Source organism: Cyanistes caeruleus, chromosome 23, assembly GCF_971803275.1.
Source record: "Cyanistes caeruleus chromosome 23, bCyaCae1.hap1.1, whole genome shotgun sequence".
NCBI classification, from domain to species: domain Eukaryota; kingdom Metazoa; phylum Chordata; class Aves; order Passeriformes; family Paridae; genus Cyanistes; species Cyanistes caeruleus.
Genome location: NC_141723.1, coordinates 699,341 through 716,909, shown reverse-complemented (window position 1 = coordinate 716,909; position 17,569 = coordinate 699,341). Strand labels below are relative to the sequence as shown.

Here is a 17,569-nt window from a genome sequence, read left to right as displayed (position 1 = left end):
CCATACCACGAGCTCAGCCCACACTGGCACTGCTGGGTGTCCCCACATGGTTCCCTGAGGCTGAGCTGAGCCACTGCCGTGACCTGGATTAGGAATAATCTGCTGCCCATGATGCTCTTAGGGCAGAGCTGGGCCAGCCCAGGTGAGACAGCCCAGAACTAACCTGCTCCCCCTGGTCCTGATCCCTCCTGTGCCCCATGGATTCATTAGGGATGCAGTTACTTGGGATTCACAGCACAGTCCAAGAACTCCACGTGGCTCAGCCCAAACTCCACAAGTGATGTCTGGCCACAAAATCCTTCCCAAGACAGCTGCAATATTCAATTACAATCGCTCAAAGGGCTGCCAGCAGAAGGAAAAGTAGGACGGCAAAGAGCACTGGCTCCTTCTGATTCCTTGGCTTTGGATCATAGAGACCAAACAGGTAAAACCCTTTTAACAAACAAACACAGCCTTACCGTGTCCCCAGATTTTTCTGCTCGGCAAGAAAAGACCTGGGAGGCAAAGGCTCGAGAACAAAACACAACCCAGCCAACCCTGCAGCAGGACAGCATCTCCCAGCTGGCTCATCCTGCCTCTTCCCAAAGGCCAGGGGACATCCAGGCAAATGGTGACCTGGCTACAGGTTCTGAACACAGAATCCCAGAGTGGTTTGGGTTGGAATAAAGCTCATCTTGTTCCAAACTCCTGCCATGGGCAGGGACACCTTCCACTAGACCAGGTTGCTTCAAACAGGGCAATGGCAACTTCCTCCAGGACACCCTCCCAAACTCCCTGCCTGTTTCCCAAGCCCTCTGCTTGTTCCCTGCAGCCTCATTAGCCTTTGTCAAGGGAAAACAAGCCCCTGCTCCACGAAGAGCACCTGCCCCATTCCCTGTCGGTAGCACTAATATTTGGGCTTTGACAAAATCTCCTTCCCAGGCTAATAGCACCATGTTTTCTGATGCAGGGTTAGCAAACTTGGACTCCAAGAGAATAATCTTGGAGGGTATTTGCTGACCCACATTCCCAGCATATGGACAACCTGTTTGTTTCTGTTATTCTGTGATTTTACAGGTCACAGCATCCAGCTGGTCCCCTCTGTGAGGGGAGCCTGGTGCTCAGACCAAAGCAACAATAACACATGTGGCTGCAGAACTCCGCAGCAATCAACAAACTGCACTGGCAGGCACAAAATCATAGATAGAAAAAGGTGTGGGAATGTCATAAAGAAAAGCATTACAAAACAAAAATGAAATCCATCCTCTCTGAAGGGAGATTTACAGCAAACCAGGCAAAAATTTTTCCAGGCTGTTAGTCCCTCCAGAGCCATTCTCTTCTAAAATTAAACTGCTGCAGGGAGAGAAGGAGAAGCAACAGCTTCTTCTGAAAAAAGAGCAGCACCAGGAATCAGGAGATGAGAGGCTGGGGTTGTTTTTGCCACACATTTCCTGTGCTCCTGATTCTGCATGCTCAGGATCACACTGAAGGGTGGGAGCAGAGCGAGGCCAGCTGGGTCCCCACACAGCATCACTTGTGCTGACCCCTCCTGAAAACATCACCCAAAATACTCAATATCCATCCCCTCACACTCGGAAAAACCTGCTCTGCAGACCCACATCTACTGAGAAGAAGTGATGCCAAGCCAAGAACTGAGTCACATCTCCCAGTTCTCTGTCATGTTCCTTAGCAACAAGACATTTTCCTCCTTCCCTCCTGCCACAGCACACTCTATTTTGGAAGCTCATTTACACAGCCCTAAAAACCCCAAGCAGAATGTGGAACCATGCACCACCAAGCACCATCCCTTAGTCCTTAAACAGGATGCTGGGTCTGAAGAAGGACCAACCAACACAACAATAATCCCACTAATCTCTATACGGGGCTTCCTCAGCAGGCATAAAGATTTTCAAGAGATAATTTAAAATTCCATAGATAAGAGAGTCTAAAAATATCTTTCTATCTCAAATAACTTGATAAATGCGTACTGACTGGTTTGTCATAAACAAGAACAAAATAAATGTGTGTTTTCTGATGCTGCAGCATTTCTCTTGTGCCATGCTGCCATTGGTTAAGGCTGGGCTCTGAAGTGAACAAATATGTTAAAGGTGATTAATTTCAGTGTGATTTGATAAAAACCATTCAAATTAACTAAGAGAAGAACCAGCCAAGGATAAGGACAGATTTCCAGCTACCACGAGAGCCCCACACATATGGAGAGTAAAGTAGGTCACTGATAAGAGCTGCTGCTGTTTATTTACAAAGCCTGTAAGGAAGCCGTAAGGAAGCAGTCTGTTGCATCTGCCCAGGCTCCTGCAGCCATCCTTTGGGCAGTGTCTGTGCAATGACCTCAGCACAACTCCAGCTATTGCCCATCCCTGCCAACAGCAGCCCTCAGCTCAGGTTGGCTCCTCTCGGTCAGCACAGAACATCTGGCTCCAGAGATCCACCAGCTTGGAAGCTCACGATTCCTTCAGCTTCTGCTGCATCTGGGTCTGGTCACTCCTCTGCTAGAGACAGGACGCTGAAAATCCAGGAGCTACCAGCATGGTGGCTACTCTCATTTAACCAAAATCACATGTCACTGTAATGACATGCACCAGGATCATCTACAGTGTGAACTGCATGGAGAAGTTTCTTTATGGCCATGAGAAAACACAGACAGGAACCAGGAGCTAATGTGCAACAGCAAAACCTCTTTCCACTAAATTTTGGAGTGTTTGTAATGGCTTAAGAATGATAACCACCAGGTTAGTCTGATACATAACTCTATCACCTATGCCTGATACCAAGAAATCTGTGCTATTTTCCAGCCTTAAGACATGGCTGATCTTTGCACAGAATTTAAGACCATAAGGAAGCACTAAGATGATACAACCTGACCTCCTGAACATCTTCAAATTAATCCCTGAAGGACAGCACACCTGCCCCAGGGTAGTGGTACATGGCCAGGAGAAGAAATCGGTTATTTATGTAGCTGAAGGCTAACGGAGACATGAGAGACGTTTCAAAGGTTGAAGGGCTGGCAAGGTCAATCTATTAATTCTATTAACAAGTTTAAATTGTATTTTGGAAAAAAACAGCAGTTCTGACTAACAGAGTCCCAGTGATGATGCAGCAGGGACAGGCTGGGACAGGTAACTGGGGGAGGAAATAATGATGGATGGGGTTGTAGTGCAAAGGAAACCAGTTATTAGAGGCCCAGTCTGGAAAAGGAGTGGGAGCTGAAAACAAATCAATAGAGATTTAGCACACATGGCAGTGGGGTCAGCAGCTCAGGTAACACGAAGAGGTCACAGGGCCAGCAACAAAACTGGGAGACAAGGGGAGCAAACTGGGAAACATGGAATTAGGAGAAAAATATCCAGAGAGACACTTAAAAGATCTTTTTTCTCTTTCATTCTAGCTAAATCTCTGTTCTAGCAGAGCTTAATGTAGCCCTTTTGCTTATCTCACCTGGAGACTGAGGATCCTTTAGAAAGGCTGCTCTGACTCAGGTAACCATCACAGGCAGAACTGAACACTAGATCTGCCCACCCACATTCACTTTGGCATATCAGGATTGTTTGACCTTGCATGCCCAAACTCCCACCACACCCAAAGATGTGAGATCTGCCACCAAAAGGGGTGCCTGTGTGCAACCCTACATTCCCAATGAAGAGAATGTGACGCCGTAACCTGAGAGTATCTCTGATACACAATTTGCATGGTTTGAGAAGAAACCCCCTTTCAGCATGACCCCAAAGGTTGTGTTGATGTGGCCTATGAAGGGTGTTACTGGTTCCAGAAATTTCTGGAACCTCAACTGGGGCAGCAGCATTAAGGGTAAGCATGAACATTAACAACCAGCGCCCTGTACTGGGTAACTCTGCAGATCCTTGCAACTCGGAGAAATGGAAGAACAGTCAAGAGGCAAGATGTCACCTTGGCATTAGGTGACACCAGAGCAGAGCCATCTCTGCCAGAAGCTTTTCCAACTCACATCACCAACAGGAATGTGATCCACAGAAAGACAGTGATGGCAATGCCACACAGTCCATGTTGGAGCTGACTGGAGCTGCTAGCTATCCATACAGATGGAATTGCCTAATGGACAACCTCAACCTCCCTTTAAGACAATCTAAACCAAACATTTTTTGTCCTGGCTCCAGTGGCCACTGCCTCAGAGAAGCCAAGAGATGACTGCTCCCAAACTCACACTCTCTTGAAGGCAAAGTATCTTTGCTCTATCTAGTTCACAGCCCAGCTGTGCTCCATGCAGCTCCTTCCCTGATTAAAATGCTTCCTACCAGCCCCATGGAGCTGCATCTCAGCTCAGCGTCACCCACGCAATTCCTGCAAGTGGCAGCAGCACTGCAGATCTCCCAAAAACCTGACAGTAACCCAAAGCTGACTCTGCATCACATCAAGCAGATTTGGACACAGGCAGGCAGCCCGGAGCCTTCCCAAGCCATTCCAACACGAGTGGGGCATCAGCTGGGCCGGGATCACCAGAGTGACGGCAGCACCACTCTCCTCCAGCCTGGCCCGGTGGGCGGAGGCGAGCGAAGGAAAAGGATCTGATGGGAACCAACAAACAATGCAAGCGGAATAATGAGGAGCTTGGCAGATGGAGCCCAATCCCACAGCAAGAGGGTGTTTGCTCTTCCATAAGGCCTTGGGAAGGCACAGGGAAGGAACAAACCCTTTTGATTCCACGGAGAAGGGGCATGAGCAATCCCTCTGGAAACAGGAGGAGGCCTGGGTCAAGGCACACTGCCTCGCTGCTCCTGATGCCCGTGGCACAGCCTTTGCCTCAGTCCTTGGGTACAGACCGTCCTGAGGTACGTGGTACTCCCAGTATGACAGGGAGTCTCTGCTGCTCTCATAGTCCCTTCCCAAAGGCTGCCTCTCATTTTAACTGGCCCAAGGGCAAGTATTTGCAGCCCAGACCAGTTACTTTCAAACTGCATGTAACCTACCCTTCCCAGACTGACTCTGCTCTAGTTCTTCTCCTGTTTACAGCCCTGACTTCCTAAACTGTTCATACTTCAGCTATCAACCCCAGCATTAAGCCCTGAGATGATTCTGCCTTTGGAAGATAAGTTTTCACTCACCTGAAGTGGAAACATAAACAAATACTGAAGGCCATGACCACAATTTTCATTCACATTACAGTCACTTTTTACAGCACAAGGAGGATACAATATCTAAAAGAGGATAAAAAATACATTTTCACATACATCCTCCTTACACAGCTAAAGTGAAAAAAAACTTCACTGAAAGTGAAAAATCTGACCTAAAAGTCTGGGGATTTGAGGTGAGTTAAATCTGCTTTTTAAGACTTAAGAATGCAGATAATGTACTGTTTTGCCTGCTTTCTATTCTTTTCCTTTCACTTCCCAGTGCAGGGCTTTGATTTCAAATGAGCCTCTTTTATCAGGCCTGTGTGGTGCCCAGAACAAAGAAGGTCGAGGAAGATTGGAAAGGGAAGGCCTCCTGTCTGTCACAAATAATCAGATCCTACAGGGCATTTAGTCCTTAAAAATGGGCTCTGGCTTTTAGGAGGTTTTCTGAACAAATATGAACAGACAAGCCATGGCTACTTGCAAAGTGTCTACTTTGATCACTGTAACATCTCACCCTGAGAATTTTGTTTTCCAGAGTGTGCATTCCCTGCCCCAGGGCTCCAGCAAACAACGGGCTGGCAGTTTTAAATAGGAAGCCCCTTTCTCTTGACCAACAGCATCAATAATATTAATGCTTAGGAATGTGCCCGTCTGGGGAAGGAGGGAAGTTAAAGGATAAAGTGATGTGCAAAAATCTATTGAAATTTAAATTGCAGACATTCCCCTCTGTCAGCTGCCTCTTTGGGAGAGGGGTATAAATCTGAGAGGGAGGCTCTGAACTCCAGCCCTGCAGCCCCAGGATGAGGGCTGGGGTGGGGTATGCACACTGGAATTCCTTCCCTGCTGGGATCTGGGTGGGAATCCTCACACAAATCATCCCAGACATGAAAGAGGCTCCCTTTAACAGCTTCGGTTTGCTACACACCCATGACCTGAGAACAAATCCAATAAAACAATTTACAACTATGGACCCAGTGTGGAGCAAGGTTGAATAGAAACCTCAAGGCAGAGATTAGTTAGAGGGAAAGAGAAGTAAAACATTTAACAAGGAGGGGGAGAAGGGTAAGTACGTAAATTTAATCGGTATTTGGTCACCAAGCCAGGGAAATGGCCCAAGGGCATGGATCCCCGAGGATCTTCTCCCACTACAGCACAGGTCTGTAACCAGCAGCCAGGGATGAGACAGAAATTACTGACACCAGGTGTATTTTACCTGGCTGAAAACATGATCCCAGGCATCTGAGAACCCCGACAGCATCACCCCCCTCCCCGTGCAGGACCAACTCTGCTCCGGGCAGTGTCCTGGGCAGGACTCCCCAGCACCCCTGGGCCCAACAAAGGGCTGCTAAGCACCATCAGATCACGTCGGCTTGGAAAGGACTTTAAAGCCCATCCCATCCCACCCCCTGCCACGGGCACAGACACCTCCCACTAGCCCAGGCTGCTCCAAGCCCCGTCCAACCTGGCCTTGGGCACTGCCAGGGATCCAGGGGCAGCCACAGCTTCTCTGGGCACCCTGTGCCAGGGCCTGCCCACCCTCACAGGGAGGAATTTCTTCCCAGTATCCAATGTGATGTACCAAGAGCCTCCTTCCCGCACCACCACCACCGGGACAGAAGAATCCTCATCCAAAGCCACTCATTCCCCTCACACGCATTAAGTACCTGGCAAGTTATTAAGAAACAAGTGGTGCAGACACCTCCGCCCCGGATAAGCCGGGCTATCCCTTCCTCACCTGGCCCTGCTCCCAGCCGGGTCCCCGCGCCGGGCTGCGCTCGGCTCCGCCGGGATCCGCGGGATGCGCCGGCCGCTCGCAGCCTCTGCGGCTCTGCCAAGCTCCTCCCCGGCTCCTCCTCCGCAGGTGCCTCCTTCTTTCCTTCCTTCCTTTCCCCTCCCTCGCTCCCCCCTTCCCCCGCTCCCGCAGCCGCTCAGGCGCTGTCCCTGCGCCGCCACCGCCGCCAGAGCCGCCTGTCCCTCCCGGGGCCGGGCAGAGGGCGCGGGGTGGGCAGGGAGGGATGGCGGGCAGCACACGGCTGCTCGGCTGGGGAAGGTGGAAAACAAGTATAAAAAAATCATAGGTATCAAAATCTAGAAGGGGGGTGCTGAGAAGCTGATGAAGAAGATGAATCAGGCTGTGCTCGGTGGTGCCCAGCAACAGGACAAGAGGAACGGGCAGTTCCAGCTGAACGTGGGGGGAAACTTCCCCGTGCAGCGATAAAGCACTGAACGGATTGTCCAGAGAGGGTGTGGAGTGTCCCTCACTGGAGATAGTCCAGAACCCACTGGACACAATCCTGTGCTCTGGGATGGCCCGGCTGGAGTAGGGAGCCGGGACCCTCTGAGATCCCCTCCTGCCCCATGCTGGGGTTCTGTGGAGGTCTGACCGCTGGCTTTGCCCCGTGTAACCCACGGCTGCTCCAGAACCTCCACGGGCCCAGTGCCACCCCCTCAGCCTGTGAGCACCTCCAGGAAAACATGCAGGTCAGGAAAGCATTCACCTCTATCCACTTTTTCCTTCCTTGTTCCTTCTAAAGAGGACACTGTGGTGAGGACCACAGCCCATTCCCACTAGGACTGCAGAGCTCAGGGGTACATCTGTGCCACCATCCCTATCCCTCAGTCACTACTGCCACTGCAAATCCCCGAGGCCACGCTGAGGATCTGTCTCAGCACGTCCACAAGGAAGGGAGAGACCCTGGGCATGCCTTAGTGCTCTGGTGGAAGCACGTTGCAGCTTGCAGATGGGACACAGCCCTGGGGACTGCACCTCGCACCCACCTGTCCCTGATAATGTAATCACAGGAACAATGCCCCCTCCCAGTCTGAGGGGCTAGTTCACATTGAACTGAATCAATGATCAGATCACCGAAAACAAACCCAATTAAAAGCTCTCCAGGAGCTCTGCTGTTTTGGAAGCAAACCCAAATGACAGGATCGTTTCCCAGTGACCCAGTTCCAGCCAGCCTCCAGCCCAGGGCAGAGCACAGAGACCGTGGAACTTGACCTGACTCCAGCACTGCCATCCCTGCACAGCCTCAGCCAGCACCTGGAGCGGGAACAAGAGCTAGGAGGGCAGGAAGCCTCAGCCAAGCCTTTTCCTAGTGCCAGTGAAGCTGTGACCTTACCTGCATTTACTTCAGGTTTGTGGTATAAGTCCTGCCATTGTGCTGTTTGACCTCGAGCTTCCCCATTAACACCAGTTCATCAATCCCAGTAATTGCTGTCACCCACTTTAAAATGTGGGCTCACCAGCCAAAGGGCAACCTCGGGGTCAGAAGGATTAAGGAGGAATTTGCCTCTCTATCTGCAGACATCTTGAAGAGCAGGAGGGGAAAACTCATTTCTTTGGGTGCTCATGCTTTCTCCTCTGTGCTGTTTTCAAAATCATTTGCTGACTCACATCTCCCGATAATCCTGTTCTCCAGCTATTTCGTACACTTGGTATTCACTGCTGGACTTGTTTGGCCTGGACACTGTCACACCAGGAGTTACCTCAGCAGCCAAACACAACACCCTAAATCCACTTCTCTCTAAATAATTCCAAGTACAAACCCTTCTCCCTGCTACCAACTCAACATTCTGGGAACATTCTTCCTATCAAACCCATTGATCAAAACTGGGAAAATCACAATGAAGATGAACACAGTAGAAGCAATGCTTCCAAATTAACATGCAAAATGCACATACAATTCCAAACAGCATCTAGGACTTCAGAGCAGTAACACTGAGCTGCCTGAAGCTGCCAGAATGCTCCCTATATTTTTTTTTTTCTTTTCACTGTAGGCCAGGCTTGGCTATGAAGACTCCTTCAAGGCTGGTGAACTCCCATTCACACACTTTGCTGGTGCCCAATTTCAAACTAAGGCCAGGAGTCGCCCAATCCTATTTTTGCTAATCAGAGCAGGAATGTAATAGCTGCATCCTTAATAACAGAGCTTCCTCAGCTTCAGGCTTGGGTTTTACCTTTGCAATAACTGCTCTCAGGAGGTATTTCACTACCTAGTGTACAATGACACACCTTTCCCACATCTGCACTTTGCTTTCTGTAAAGAAAAATCTTTTAATCCTTCTTAGAAACTGCCTTTCTTTTAGGAATGAAACCTGAGCAACCAAGATACAATTCCTCTGCACGTGGGACCACCTGCACCTGCACAGGGGTCTCTGCTCTCCACTGCACTGAACAGCATTGCCATGTCTTTTGCTGCTTCTGAATATTTGATTGGAAGGAATAAAATAAACTCATAAGTCTAATTTTCTAATTTCTTTTGCCAGACAATTTTAAGCATTATTTATTTATTTTTAATTGAGCAAGTGAAAGAGATGCATTCCCCACTCCTGAGAAAGCTGGTCTGCTTGCCATAGAGCAGAGGAGGCAGACAATGAGGATCTTTTAAACCCAGCTAAGAAGCTCAACCACTTGAAGCAACAGAAAAAAGTGTCCAACCATGTGCCTGTCACAAATTCAGTCCTGAAGTTCACCCTGTCCTCCAAAAGTCATTTCAGGCAGAAGAACTGGGAAGGCAAGGCAACCCAAAGAATGTTATTAGTGCAGCCTGTAGTTTGTTCCGCTTTCTGGTTTTGCAAATGTAACCACTAAAGGAGGTTCAAGCCATCATTAGGAGTTGGACAATTAGGATTTTCCAATGCTGCTTCTTACTCAGCTGGATTTATCCTGCAGTCAGCTGCTCCCAAAACACACACACACACACACACACACACACACACACACACACACACACAACACAAATAAGCAAAAACCCCTTTAAAAATAAGGGATATTGCTGAGAAACTATAGATGAAAGAAAGTGGGATGTTAAAAAAAAAAAACAGAGCAGCACATCATGGCACTAAATGCCTTGAAATGACTGGAATTGATTCAAAGCTGACAGCAATCAGGTTTGAAATCCAGGTATCTCATGTCACAGAGTACGGAATCATCAAATCCCATAATGGGTTGGAAGGGACCCTAAAGCTCATTCAGTCCCAACCCTGCCATGGACAGGGAAACCTTCTACTATCCCAGGTTGCTCCAAGCCCTGTCCCACCTGGCCTTGGGACACTTCCAGAGATGTGTCTGTGACACTTCCACAGCTGCTCTGAGCACATTGGTACCATGTAGTGACTGAGCTTTTGATGGATGGAGACATGCTCTGCCATGGCTTGCAAGAAAAATATTCCAGCTATTCAATTTATGAATTCCTTGTGCACAGAGAGGTGGTGGTGTAGCTGCTCAACCTTTGTGAACTTCCCAGAACCAGGTTTTAATGGGAGAGTTGAGCTATGCTCTGGCACGACCCGTGATAAATCCATAGGCCAGGAAGAGATCAGAGCTTTGTGCCATCATTTATGATTAAAGCTGCCTGAAGTATTTCCAAGCCACAGTCTGGCTCCCACACTAATTTACAGAATTATTCAGGAGAAAAGAAGAGAAAAACCAGAGCAGAACAATCTCCCTCTTGCCATTATTTCAGAGCTTTTAGCATAACTGCACAGTTTAGTTAAGCCAACTATTATTACAGTTAAGTCCCATTTTGACAGAGCTTGTGAGAAAGGAAAAAACTATCTTGTTTAAAAATAACAGCCCCCCAACCTGAATAAGTGGAGAGCAGGCAGAGTGAGAAAGCAGCACAGAACAAGTGAAAAGGCAAGTGGCCTTATTAAAGCACATGGGTTCTTGCAACATCCTGCACTCAGCCAAGTTTCACTGCTTTGCTTCACACTACTCTGCCTATTTTAAGGGATCCAGCCTGTCAAACACCAGGAATGTTTCCATAACAAACATTAATACAGCTCTTTCTTACCTGCACAGAACACAGATCTATGTAATTGTTCATGAACTGATGTGTACAGACTGTGCACAGATCCACACACCACACTTGTTCCTTTTCCAATTAAAATTCCCCAGGAAACATGGCCAAGGCTCACCACAAAATTACCTGTCAAAGTGTGAGACGCCTGAAGCTGCTGTTTATGGGCTCAGCTTCTTTCCAAAGCCTTGGTGACCACACACAAGGAGAAACTGCACTATAGGGAACACAGTAATTAATCTGGCTCTTCCCTCTACCTGTGTTCCAGGCATTTCCCTGTGCCTGGAGGCTGATTTCCAGCGCTGTAATTACACCAGTAGTGCCTCCCAGTGGGGATGTAGGATATGCTGGGATGGAGCAGAGGATGCTCCTCAACTGCTGCTCCCCTTGCTCCCCAAAGCTGCTAAAGGGCTCCGAGGCCAGGACTCTGGACCCTGACAGGGGCTTGCGGTGGGCAGGGATGGGTTTTTTTTGTGCCAGCTCTGTGTGGGATCTCTTCCATTCTTCCAGGAGACTCAGTTATGCCAGGGAAAAACCTGAATGCAAACTTGGGGGCTCGACACAGCGGCTCATTCACTGATACCTCCACCTGTGCTTTACTGGGATTGTTCAGAGAAGGCAGAAGGTCCCTGGAGCATTCCCAGGCTCAGCCTGAACCTTTTGGTCCCACAGGACACCACCAGTGTCCACCAACTGTCCTGGGACCACTGGCTTTGCACTCATGGCACTTTCTGAGGGGACACAGGATCCACTCCAGCAGGGCTTTCATAGATTAGGAAACTCTCTTTGAGTTCAGCTAAAAAAGAAAAGAGATGAATGAAACAGCAGGACCAAAGAGTACCTTCCTCCTGCTCCTGCGTCCCTGATCCTGCACGTCCCTTTTGTTTCAGTCCAGCTTCTCTCCAAAGGATGGATCTCCTGCTCTGCTCCAGCTGCTCTGCCCCTGCCCCAGCTTCCCCTGTGCCCTCCAGACACAGCATTAATCCCCAAATCCTGCTCTTCCACTCCAGGCTTTAAATCCAAGCCTCTCGAAGAAAATGTCAACCAACTCACCCAGAACTTCTTGAGAACCACGCAGACAGTTTCCATAGCACCCAGAAAATGTCACAGAAACACGGATTTGTTCTCACTGCAAATACTGCATCAACATCACCTAAAACTCTTCAGAGTGGGGTAAGGAACAGCCAGGGGTGCTCCTAAAGCACTGCCAAAGTGCACTCCTGGCTCTCACTGCCATTGTCAGAAACATCTGCACCGTTAAAGGATTAAAGGATTACGAAAGTAGGAGAAATACATTGACTTCCTAATGCTCTGTATCCTTAAGAACTTTGTGAAATAGAATTCCTGCTTGTCTCTCACTTAGGAGTTAGCCAAGGTTTAGAGATTTTATTTCGGTGGACAGGAAAAGTGTTTCAGATTTGCCACTGAAGGCAAAAGGCAAAAGCAACTTACAAAGAAAAGCATGTCACCATAGGCAGAGGGTGCAGAAAGAATATTTTACACTTTTTAACTCTAAAATCTGCTCATTGTAAATCCACTACTTGTTCCAGTTTGGTGAAGAACTCCCAAAACTGCAATTCCCTGCCATCCTGTGAGCCTGCAACCCTTAGCATGGTACACTATGGAGAATCCTCAGGTGGATTTTCATGCAGGTCCAGAGGAACATCCAAACCCTGTCCCCTTGCAAAAGGGAAATGGGACATGTAGAAGATCATCCACAGCTTCAGCTGCACAACTGGTGAAGCTTCAGCTGCACAACTGTCCTGGGAATGCTGTACTTCCATGGGATGCCAAGAGCATCCTGTGCCCTGTGAGGAAAGGGAGAGTAGAGCAGCAGACCCAGATCCAGAGCCCTGCTGGTTCCTCCTCCCAAGCTACTGCTGGAAAAGCAGAACAACACATGTGGTGCTGCCTGGCAGGCTGAAGCACTGTGGGACTTTCTCGAAATCCAGTCCTCCAGAGAGGGCTGTGAGCAACTCTTCATCCCAGGCAGGACAGACACTGCTTCTGCTGCTGCTGCTGCCTTTGGGATGCTCCAACATCCCGTTCCTACTTGCCCAGGGAACACAGCATTTTTGCCATGTCTGTTCCCAGCACACAGGCTCAGGAAGCTGTCTCTCCAACTCCTACTTTTCCAGCAGAATCACAGATTTTATGGTGCAAATTTCATAGAGGACCAGATGAATCCTGTATTTAGCAGCACTTCACAGATCAGCCCACAGCTCTCATCCCTTTCTGCCAAAAAATGGGAAGGAACAAAAGATGAATTGCTTAAAACAAGGGAGGAATAGCAAAGAGAAAAAGACTCCAAGGAAATGAAAAACTCAGGAAAATGCTGCTGCAGTTCTGATCTGCAGTACATATTTAAAGACCTAAAAAGACTAAACAGTCTTATAGTCCTGGGCAGTCCCTGCAATAAATCCCCTTCTCCTAAAACCAGGTAATTACTGGAGCAATTCAGGGTAAATAAGCACTTTCCAGAGCTCACTGCACTGAAATCCGGCAAAACAACACAATTACTGAAGGTGAAGTTTGACATCCCTAATGTATCTAAGATCCACACTATCAGCAAAATACTCTTTTTTTTTTAAAAGCCCTAAAGCCTACTTTAAAAATAAATCCTCCTGTGATGACAGGCAAAGGCAATGAGAATCCAGACAAGAACTGCAGCAGAAGCACAGCTTTATACCTAAACCACAAGAATATTTGCCATCAGTTCAAACACAATTAGAAGAGATGCCTGGCACTTACCAAGCACTTCAGTCATGAACTGCACCAGCACCGGCTCATTCATAAACCAATGTTCTACCAGTGCTTCTGGGTATCAGGACAAGGTTCCTACTCGGTCAGGAATGGTCACAGCCCCAAGGCTGCCAGAGCTCCAGGAGCATTTGGACAATGCTGTCAGGCACAAAGTGGGATTGTGGGGTATCTGTGCAGGAGTGGATCTGGATGATCCTTGTGGGTCCAACTCAGGGGATTCCATGATGGCATGGTTTTGTGGATAGCAGGACTCAAATGAGCTCTGACTGGCTGTATCTATCAGCACTGCTTTGATATCAAATAACCAATAATAACCTGTACATTTAACCCAAAGAACAGCTTGGGATGACCTCTAGGAAGATACAGGTCAACCCAAATCCCAAGGGACTGGGTGAAACAGAGGGACACAGAGGACAAGGTTGTCTGAAACCTGTGCAAGAACTCTGCCATTTCCCTTGGTGCCAAGCCCTGCCTGGAAATGAAGCTCCCACACATTGCTGCTCTGCCTCTCCTAAAATCCCACCTACAGTCTCTTTCCAAGCACTTAGAAAATCCAGGCAAACAGAAGTGCAGGTATGATTTAACCCAACAAGCAAATAAATTGAAATGTCTGTTGTCAAATACCTCTCAAGAACTGAGGAACAAATGTTTAATTACATAAAATGTACCAGTTCCACTGGAACACTTTAATTTCACCTAGTGCCAGCTCTGACAAGTGACAGCCACGTTGTCATGGCAATGACAACACAACACAGTTGTTTTCTGCGCTCACAGTGCACTGGGCACACAGGAGGGTCGTTTCCATTGTCGTAAAACTATATATTTAACCACATTTCTTCCCTCTCTTATTCAAGCAAGCTCTTCCCCAGAGCGTGGTCACAGAGGGTTTGGCAAACTCTTTGGACAGTGAGGCACAAATTGAAAGCCTGGGAATAGAAGAATGCTTTATATTTAGAAATACAGCAGCTGGGGGAGGGGGAGGGAAGAAGCTGATTTCTGATACACAGATTAACACCCACATGGCTGCTGATACTGCAGTGTGCACAAGGCAAGCCTAGGTGTGCTGAGCATCACCTTAAGATCTGATTTACTCACTGGGTCTGGAAAGCACTTGCAGAAAATCTGCCCCTGAGAAGGTGGGTTCTCAGAACCAGGCACTGGCCTTTCTACCCAACAGGTATTAAACAGGTTTTAATATAAAAATAAATTAATAATTCTCTATTTCACTATTTCTAGCTAGTTCTAATAGTTCTAATATAGTTTCACTATATTCAGCTAGGTTCTGCCAGCAAGCCTAGGGGTGAGTGGTTATTGCTACCACATACAAAGTTAGACACAGTTAGCACAGAGAGTGATGGCACAGAACAGGCTCTACCTGAGCTCAGGTGGGACTGGTTCAGAGCCTCGGTAACAAATGCAGAGCCTGGATTTACACTATCCATCTCCAAATCTGATAATCAGGGTAAGGGGAGGAGGCGCAGGGACACACAGAAGGCAAGAGAGAGGACGAAGTTAAAAATCTCCTGGAGGGACTGCAGGAGACCAACAGTTCAACATGGAGAGACAGCATTAGAGAGACAGAGCTGGAGAAATCCAGAGTTCAGTGCTGGGCATGCAGAGCTGGGGTTTCCCTGGACTGTTCTAGGCCTGAATGATTCTTGCCCATCAGTGCCTGTGTGCAAACAGGAGCATGAGAGAGGTGATCCATTCACAGTGTGAACAGCAAAAACGATGACGTGAGCTGAACCAAGCTGAGTGAACACACAAATCCCTGGAAAACTGAGCTGCTGGGGATGAAGTGGGTGGTGCCTGAACAACTGGGCTTGGAGCTGGCTCAGGAGCGAGCGCAGGGTGTGCAGGCCAATTCCCAATTCTAGTCCCTGCCCATAGCAGTGGGTGGAAGCAGATGATATCTAGGCTCCCTTTCAACCCAAACCAGTCTGGGATTCTGTGCACAGACCACACTAAGAAGAATTTTCACTGTTAAAAGAGTACTAAAAATTATATAAAATAGATGTCAGTTTATGTTGGCAAATGCTGGAGGAGAAATCAGTGATTTTTAACACAGCACAGCTCACACAGGAACAGCCTTTGCTGTGGCAGGGAGACCAAATATTTTGGGCTTTTGGTCAGGGGCACTTTGTCCCAGTTACAAAACCCTCTTCCACCAGCCCCTGCCTCCCTGTCCAGGGCTCAGCTCATTTATCTGAGCCCAAAAAAGAACTTCAGTGCCTAAATGAGCCCAGAAAGGAACATCCTCCTTGCACCAACAAAACCTGAACAGTACCTCAAATCCTCCATACTTAAAAACCACATATATTTCTAAATTCCTGGTAGCCCCAGAGCCCAGGAGGGCTCAGCCAGGGAAGGATGTGGTTCCCCAGCTCTCCAGTGGTGCTCTCAGAGCAGCCACAACCAAGTTTGTCATCTCTGTGGCAATTCCATGACTCACAAAGGGACAGGGCTGTCATAAGGAATTTATTTCACAGGAAAAACAAGCAGAACCACTAATAAGCCTCATAGCTTTGAGGAGAAATACTAGAGCTGCTCTGTTGTCACAATCTTCCTTCTCACAGCTGAGATAAGAGGGAGACTCTACACTGACCACTTGCATTTAATAACCAGAAATATGGACATTCCTTGGTTTTGAGTTAAAAACCTAATAAAAAAAGCCTGCCTGAAAAAACAGACAGGCTAAAGCCTCCCTGTGTTATGTAAATTTAACTGCTGCTGATCCTTGGCAGGAATTGCATCTCTGAAGGGCTCAGGGATCCAAGGAACTTGACTATACAAATGGAAAAACATTAAGAAAAGTCTTTTCTCCAAATTTGTGTGCCCAAAGAGAATTCCCTGGATCTTACAAGATTCACTATTCTGATTCCTCCCAAATTTTCTGTCCAATTATTTATCAGTGGACATGGTCAGTCACAGCAATAAATTCTGCCCTCATTCTTAAAGCCTCCATCCCAGTTTCAGTATTCCCTGGCTCCTGTGGGTTTGGATATGTGCAGTGGAAGAAGCCTCACCTCACTCTCTGTGGTACATCCCAAATACAAACCCTGCTCTCCCACTCTGGACCCTCCTTCTGCCTGGAGGGGTCTGAGCATGTTGGCATGTGCTCAGGAAAGCAAATCTGCACACCAGGAACAGCTTTTCTTGTCCTGGAGGGAGCACTGGGAATGGAAGCACTGCCTGTCCCCCAGTCTACAGGGACACTAGCACAGTCTGTGCCAGCAGGCTGGCAGTGGGTAATGGATATATCTGTGTATATTTACATGATTATTAGATATTGTATAATTTTTACATTTTACATAATTTTTACTCTTTATGCTATTTGCACATCAAGTTTTCAGACTGACTCAGGGAATCCAAACAACATCCCAGGGGGAGCTGATTTGTGCAAGTGAGGCATTTGCTGTAAAAATGATAAATCTACATGACCAATCCCAGATTTTACTGACACCAGATGATTGCTGTGAGGTTTAGACCAGCACTAGCAGGATCTAAAAAAACCATGGCAACGTGAAACAGGACTCTGAATAAACAAGCCACATATTAGTCTACTTTGGGCATTGTCAGATGTTTCAGATGTTAAGCACAAACACCATTCCCTCATTTAAAAAAAAAAAAAAAGGTATTTTGGCTTCTGAAGGTTATCATATTCTAACAAACTTTGAGAACAATGTTTAATTCCCCCCCATCACCTATTTTTTTTTCTCTTTCTTTCACACTGACATTCATACTTGGTCATCTGGCACTTAATTGCTTTCTTTTTGATATTTTCAATCTTTTTATGGACTCAAAATTATTTTATCACCCCCAGAAAAGAGCTATAACCAGCTCTATATTCTTTCCCTGCTGTATTATTTATGTCAAAATATCTTTTTAAAAAGCACCTTAGAACAAAGGTTT

General features: G+C 47.5%; 1 protein-coding gene and 1 long non-coding RNA gene across 8 annotated transcripts in view; one reads left to right on the top strand and one right to left on the bottom strand.

The window, feature by feature from the left end:
* Window positions 1–17,569, bottom strand: part of ARHGAP32 (Rho GTPase activating protein 32) — a 239,979-nt gene that overhangs the window by 41,604 nt on the left and 180,806 nt on the right. Inside the window, exon 1 of one of the 7 annotated variants that reach the window (XM_086861451.1) lies at window positions 6,823–6,963. The exons of the other annotated variants lie outside the window; for them this stretch is intronic. The gene's annotated coding sequence lies outside the window, so the exon portion shown is untranslated. Of the gene's footprint in view, window positions 1–6,822; window positions 6,964–17,569 lie in introns of those variants that run through there. 7 annotated transcript variants of the gene reach the window in all.
* Window positions 7,999–10,434, top strand: LOC147649452 (uncharacterized). Its single transcript, XR_015278919.1, has 2 exons — window positions 7,999–8,227; window positions 8,871–10,434. It is a non-coding gene; the product is annotated as an uncharacterized LOC147649452 (long non-coding RNA).